The sequence below is a fragment of the Canis lupus genome, chromosome 21 (genome assembly GCF_048164855.1).
Source record: "Canis lupus baileyi chromosome 21, mCanLup2.hap1, whole genome shotgun sequence".
NCBI lineage: Eukaryota > Metazoa > Chordata > Mammalia > Carnivora > Canidae > Canis > Canis lupus.
In genome coordinates, this window is record NC_132858.1 from 26,875,722 (window position 1) to 26,883,860 (window position 8,139).

Genomic DNA, 8,139 nt, shown 5'->3' on the forward strand with positions numbered 1-8,139 from the left:
CTTTCTGCTTCTAGGGTAGAAATGGAGTTACTCCAGCAGCTGAATGTTACATCCTCAGGTTGTTGGGAAATTAATCCTGAATTTGCCAGAGGGGACTAAAAATACAGTTAATAGGAAAAGTCTGGTAAATAGCCTTTGCAGCTCAAAGATTCAAAGAATTAACCTAGACAGAAAGGTTTGAGCTGGCTTAAAATTTCAATAGGTTTCTTACATGCTAAATCTAATAACCAGAGAGTAGAACATAAGGGACTTGAAAGACACCATCAGGCTATGTAATACAACCAGGAGGTTCAACCATCGTTTACCGGCATATACATAAAAATGGAATATGAAAGTTAAAGCCAAGATTTACAAGAACACAGAAGCAAGAATTCAAAAGCTATGGAGGAGCCAGCTCTCTGAGGGTCACTAGCACAAAGATCTCTCCCATGACAATGTCTTCCATGAAGATTCAGTGTCTTTTACTGAAGGACTGCTGGTGCTGGGAATTCTCCAGGGTAAGAGGAGGCATCCAGTTCTCTGCTCTTCCTAGATATTCCTGCAAAAAAGATTTGCCTGTGGGATTTGCTCAGGAAATGAGTGCAGCAAGTGACTGTGGGTGCCCCCATCAGTTCTGTGGCACTTCAGCAGTCAGGAGGCTATGTCGGTCGCCACCATTGGAACAGAGTTCTACGCTTTGAACTGGGACAATCATTCTGCAGTTGTTCAGTAGATAAAGACAAGAAAAACAACTGAGTCAATGATGGAAGGTAGATCATGCTGGGAGATAGTTGCTGTGTGAGGAAAATGCCCCAGCAGTTCTGGAGCAGCACCAGGGGTCCTGGAACTCCCTCTTTCCTGGCCACCATGTGGACAAGTACTTTGACCAGGTGGACATCTCCAATTGGTTGGATTGGTCCCTGGTCCACAAAATCTTCTGCAACACGGACAGCCCGTCCTACTCTGCAGATGCCTTTGACAACCAGCAGACAGGAAAGATCTGTGTGTGCCTTTTCATTATTCTTCTTAATATTGCTGGTATTTCTTTTCATATTATGTAACCAGTTAAGCTGCCTCTTCCTCAAGTCACATAAAAAGGTCCTTATTTGTCAAGTAAAAAACTGTCTGATGTTAATAAACAAAAACAAACAAAATAAAACAAAACAAAAACAACTACTTAGCCATAGAACTCAATCTGTATGTTAATTATAATTTGGAAGAAAACATTTAATTTTAAGATCTATTTTAGGCATAGCTATTTATTTTTCCACTTGACAATACAGAATGCTATCTCCTAAAAACTAAAGAAAAAATATGAGGATAATACAAGAAAGGTTTTTCCTTACCTCTATTCTTTACAGTAGATGTGTTATATTTCTATAATCCTGCAATCACATTAGAGTAACTCAAGACTGAAATTACATGTACATATCTGCTCCTATAGAGTAAGAGTTAATAACATATTGTATAAAGTCTCATATATGGAAGGCTTGCATCAGAAAGTCAAGAAAAACACACATTCTATGTCATTCATATAACTTTTGGAAAAATACAAAAATACTATTCATGAAAAGTAATATCAAATAAGGTATAAACTTTCATAGATTCAGATTCTATCGGTTTTGTCATATATCTTTGAGAGTGAGTATTTGAAATCCAGTTGTATCTGACTTACCTACTACAATAATATATATTCAATGTTATTCTAAAATGTGCTTGGAATTATATAGTAGGATGTAAGTTTCCTGGTCTTGGGGTATATATATTGAAGGATTTTAATAATCAATATATAAAATCTATTTCTATGGAATAATCTGATTTGATTTTTTAAAAGAATTTTAAATTAGTATAACTCCTATGGTCTTATAAAAAAAGAAATATTGGCTGTGTACTGTCTGAAATAAGACAACCCTGTCCCAAATTAATTCTAGATCCCATCTGCTAGTACAGAATTGGCCTTGTAATCCCCTAGCCTTGGACTCTGTTACCACATTGACTGATGCTGCATTGAAGTAGGCATCTATTATTGCTGTAGGTTAAGGCAAAATTGGGAGAAATTGTAATAATATCACCTTGTGAGTGAGACAGCACTATACTTTAGAGATTAGTAAACAGAAGTCCCCAAAACTTAAATAACTTGTTTGAAGCTAAATGGCTTATTTGCAGCTAAACAGTTTTAGCTTTGAAACAAAATCATTTTATTTCAAGCTTTATTATAGTGCCTTTTGCAATTGTAGACATCAAAACATGAAATGTTAACTCATTCTAGTTCTTCTGTAAAATGTTAGTGAGAAATATAAATACATTTGTAAAAATTCATTAAAATCTCATATATTCAAATCTCCCTATCTTCTTTTTTTTCCTTATCTTCTTAATATAGAAAGTGTTGCTTAACTTTTATATACATATATATATATAGTAGAATATTACATATGTACATTAGAATATTTTCTAATTTTTTTTTTATTGCCAGGGCATAATTTTTAGCACTGAATCTATTGTTGTACTGTGTTCTCCATTAAGAATACAGTGTGAAGGGATCCCTGGGTGGCGCAGCGGTTTGGCGCCTGCCTTTGGCCCAGGGCGCGATCCTGGAGACCCCGGATCGAATCCCACGTCAGGCTCCCGGTGCATGGAGCCTGCTTCTCCCTCTGCCTGTGTCTCTGCCTCTCTCTCTCTCTCTCTCTCACTGTGTGCCTATCATAAATAAATAAAAAATTAAAAAAAAAAATAAAAAATAAAAAAGAATACAGTGTGAAGAGTGGTCAAAAGCTTTCTTCCCAGAGTACTACACTGAGCAATTTTTTTCCTAGAGGAGTTATCGTTTAGAAATACAAAGGGTAGTAGGTCAGTAATTCAAAAAGAAGTCTCTGAAAAATATTTTTTCAAGCTTATCCTACCGAAAGAAAATTTCACAAGTTCCTAGCATGCCATGTTTGGACCTAATTGGAATTAGGAAAACATTTCTAAGAGGAATGTATACATCTCTTCACTTCTTTGATTTTGTTTCTCTGAAGGGAATGTTTTTTGTATATAGACATGAAGTCAACTGATCTCTGTCATTTGCTTCAGTTTCAGCTTCTCAGTCATGAGCAATGTCCAGTGAACTGCAGATTTTCATCAGAGAACAAGGCCACCTGTGAAGCCAAAGCATGATGAATAGTTGGCACTGTTACCCTGAGGAGCTGCCCTTGGCATTGGTGGGGCCCAAATTAGTATAGAATCCATAGCTCGTCCTTCATTAAATATCATTCCTCATGGGTCACAGCTTTGCCCAGATGTTTGTCAGCTAAGTGAAACTCAAAATAATCCCTTATCTTTAGCAAATATGAACTCATCCACATAAAACTTTTACAAATAGAGAATTACAGAAGAAAAAAAAAAAGCACTTAATCTAAGGTTATTTTTCTTTCTTTTTTTCCCCCTTTCTTTTAGTACTCAGTTCCTTAAATAACTCCACTGTAATATTACCAATTACATGATTCATGGTACATTATTTTAACCCTCTTTGTTGTTATACTACAAAAACAGAGGATCTTGCAAATAGATTCCATTATACTTAAAGTGTTCTTTACTGAATAATTTTTTAACAACAAATTCTAAGAAGAAAGTGCTTACGTGGCTTCTAGAAAATTGTCCTGGTTGATCTACCCTCAATGGTACCCTATATTTCCCTTTGAAATGCATCCCAGAGAAATAAAATTGGAACAATTTTATTTTGCCTATGTGTACGTGCTGTGTGTGTGTGTGTGTATGTGTGTGTGTTCCTTTCTAAAGTCATATTCATGAGTAGTCCAATTTGGAAATGTAATTAGAATTCTGAATATATCTGCACAGGATTCCACTGCAACTTGTATGGTGACTCCGTTTATTCAACCCTTTGGAATAATGCCTATATTTTTCCCTTGTTTCAAACAAAGAAAAATGTAAATATGATATAAGTACTGTTTCAAATACCAGTAAAAAAGCCAAAGGAAAGGTCAGTCTTTACTGATATAATTTTTAGAGTCTATTATTTATAAATTGCCAAAATTTCTTCCTCATATATCTTCACTTATTCTTCCCAATTCCTACCTCCTCCCACCCCATCCTAATAAAGCAGAGCTAGTTAAAATCTTGGCTAATCAAAAGAAATGTGCTTCAATCTGTAACCAGGAAATCAAGCTCCTTTCATTAAATTCAACTGAGATGTTATGTGAATACAATATGAATAATCATTTGTTATCCCAATTTTTCCTCTCAAACTATTTTCTTCATTAGAAGTTCTATACATTTGAGATAATTTTTTAATGATGAAAAACCTATACAGAGCTTAATAAATTTTCTAATAGAGAATAATAGTTTTGCCCAAAACTATAACTCTGAGTTAGGGATTAACTTTAGGTTTGGATTTAGTTAAGTTCTCTATATAGAGACCAGTGTTTCAAGTTAAAAACCTAACCATATATATATATATGTGTGTGTGTGTGTGTGTGTGTGTGTTTGTGTATGTCATTATATATATATGTAAATGTGTGCATATATATATATATGATACAGAAGCTAACCACTACTGAATATGCAAGAAGGGTCCAACATGGATCCTGACTCAAGGAGAGGAAATAAATGGTTTACAGATAGTGACCACAACTTTATTGAGCATGTAATCAATTTATGGGTTTAGTCTTTATATTTAAAATATAATAAAAGGGTGCCTGGGTGACTCAGTCTGTTAAGCATCCCACTCTTGCTTTGGGCTCAGGTCATGATCTCAGGGTTATGAGATCAAGCCCTGGGTGGGGTTCCCCACTGGGCCTGGCGCCTGGTTGGGATTCTCCGTCTCCTCTCTCTTCCCCCTCCCACCCCTGTGCATACTCTATGTCTCTCCACACAACTTATATAAACAGAATAAGGTAGGATATAATAGGAAATATAATAGGATATCAGGTTATAGGATGAAACAGATGGAAGAAAATAAGATTGATAAAGGACAGAATAGATGGGTGTAATGGTGTAAGGTTACAATAGAATACAACAGGTAAGAATCAAATATAGCAGAGGAGCCTGAATGGTAAAGGTAAGGTTAGGCATGTGGACGCTGGATAACCCTATAAAGTGTATTTCTTCCTGAAAGTACCAGTCAAAAGAGTTTGGAAGCTACCACTGTGGCTAAAAATAAGTAAATACAAATAATCAGAATACAAATAAAGTGTTAATAGTTTTAAAAAGTTGACATATAAAAAAAAAAAAGTTGACATATAAAAATTCAGAGATGGGAAGAGATTTCTTCACTTGGGAAAATGTGAAGATTATTCAATAACTCTGTAGCATTTTTGTGAAAATATTTTCTTCATTGAATAAAGGAGAAGGCAGGGGGATGGCTAGGATGAGATGGGAGGAGATGACTCTGTGAATCCTTCTTTAAAAAGAGGTTCTTTTCCTATAAACATCAATAATGGTATATGTAATATATATCTAGTTAGATATCGATAATTATATCTATAAATAAATACATGTAATTTATATATGTATAATAATAAAATATATATTTTATCTATGTATAAAATAATGATCTGTAATTTGATAAACTGTTTTTTCATTTCTTTAAATTTTAGGTCCACTTTAAAATAATAATAAGGCTTTAAAAAAATAAAATAAAATAATAAGGCTTTTGCTAAAAATAAGTCTGAATTTTCCATTCCTAGTGGGTCAGAGATATCATCCTAGACACTTTCTCTCATTTAACCTGTGCAAAATATCACGGGGTAGATGTGCTTGTTGTTCTCACTTCAGATAATGAAAATGGACTCCGAGAGGATAGAGAATGTGCCTGCTGGTCATGCAAGTAGTTTATGAGTGACTGAGCACAGATTTGATGCCAAGAGGTATTATTCCTGAGCTGCTGGTGTAGAAGAACCATCACTTTCTCCTAACTCTCCAAAAGTATAATGATATCTGACTAGAGGAAACTCTTTCCTAAAAGGATGCAAATGCTTCACTACGATTAACTGTCTTTCAGGTATAAAGACACTTGCAAATATGCAAGTGTTGCCTACACCACCTGAAGCATCTCACAGTAGCAAAATAATCTGTCACTTTTCTTTCTCTTTTTTCTCCCTTGTAATAGGTTTTCCAAGTTGGTTCAAACCAATGTGAACTTTCTGGATCTGATTCAGTGATCCACAATGCACAATATGAGGAATAAAATCTTACCCTCACTTTTCTCCAGATGGATTTCTGGATATGAGTTTCATATCTTTTGGCATCCAATGCTAAAACCTCCAGTAATCACAATGCAGATGTGCAACAAGACAATTTTAGCTACAGCTTCATGCATAAAGTACAGCTCGATTTGTATGAAAAAAAGTTTGAAAGAAACACATTGGGATGCCTGTCTATTTACATTTTAATGGGATATGGGTCTGGGGCTATATTTTCTATTATATGGAACTAGTTTCCTTGCAAAGCATTGTGAATACTGCTGACATTTTGCCTTAGTGGCTCTCAATCATTTAAATATAACATTTGAGCTTACATAATCTTCCAACATATTTAATGTTGTTCTGAAGTTCACAAAATTAGCCCCTTGAGTATAAGTGCAAGATGTAAATAAGTGTTTTACAAAATGCCAGAAAGAAAGGATCAATGCCAATAGAATGAGAGAGTATTTTAAGAATTTTTATTTACAGAGCAGTTGTTAAGAGCAGCCTGATGACAACCAAGCTTTTTCTCTTGCATTATGATCCTTGAATCTGGGGGAAATTTAAAATGGTGAGGTCTCTAATACTTTTTAATATGCTCCACTCCAGTTAGAGTCTTCATTTTTTTTTTCTTCAAAGTGATACAAACCACTAAAATCCCCTTTAATCCAACCATGCTTCACTTTAAAAAAGAAAAGTTATAGGGGCAGCCCGGGTGGGTCAGCGGTTTAGCACCTGCTTTCAGCTCAGGGTGTGATCCTGGAGACCCGGGATCGAGTCCCACATCAGGCTCCCTTCATGGAGCCTGCTCCTCCCTCTGTCTGTGTCTCTGCCTCTCTCTCTCTCTCTCTCTCTCTCCCTCTCTGTGTCTCTCAAGAATAAAAAAATAAAATATTTTAAAAATAAAAATAAAAAATAATAAAAAACAGTTATGTAAAATGCATCTGCATAACTTCTCCACAACAGTTGAAGCCTTACTATGTGCTGTTTCTTTATTATTTCTTCCTCACACCTCCCAGAAAAATTCAGTCTTGAATTAGATGCTTATTATTACCTGAATATATTTATATTTTTCTTATCTATACTGTTTTGAATGTTTTAATATTATTTTTGCACAGCGTGGTAAAGGTCCCCAGGTGGCTCAGTCTGTTAAGCATCTGCCTTTGGGTCTGGTTATGATCCCAGGGTCCTGGGATTGAGCCCCATGTTGGGCTCCCTGCTCAGGGGAGAGCCTGTTTCTCCCTTTCCCTCTGCAACTCCTCCTGCTTTTGCTCTCTCTGTCAAATAAATAAAATAAAATATTTTTAAAAATAAATAGCATAGTATTTTACACATACATATATTCTTATATATTTTTTATATTTATAACTTACTTTGTATTTTTAAGCAATTAATTTCTAGAATCTGTCCATATTGAAACGTGTAGCTTTAATATACTTATTCTAATCAATGTATGGTATATCATTGAAAGAATATTCCTAATATTATTGAGTTGTTCTCTTTTTGATAAGAAATGACTATTTTCCCTATTTTTTTAGTAATGCTAATGGACATATATATTAGTGAATAAGTAAAGTGGAATTGCTGATTTGAAGAATATATCAATGCACAAATTAGTTAGATATTATTATATATTGGTGCTAAGAATGGGATGTTGTTATAACAATACCAGAAAATGTGGAAGCAGCTTTGAAATTGGTTAATAGGTAGGGCCTAGAAAAACTTCAACCATAATTAAAGAGAGAGAGAGAGAGAGTGCCTAGATTGCATTGACCAGTCTGTTAGTAGAAACATAGAAACATGGAAGTTGAAGACTTTTGGTGAGAGCTTAGAATGAAATAATGGTCATGCTAGATGAAACTTATGTCATGTACAAATGTGAAAGGCACTCTCAGTGATGGCTCATATGGGACTGAGAAATACAGGAAAGAAATCTATTTTGTCTTAGAAAATACCTACGTCTATTTTCCTCTGTCTTACT

General features: G+C 34.8%; 1 pseudogene; it reads left to right on the forward strand.

Moving 5' to 3' along the window:
- Positions 1-434: 434 nt before the first annotated feature.
- LOC140613240 (regucalcin pseudogene) lies at positions 435-1,040 on the forward strand (annotated as a pseudogene).
- The last annotated feature ends 7,099 nt before the right edge of the window (positions 1,041-8,139 follow it).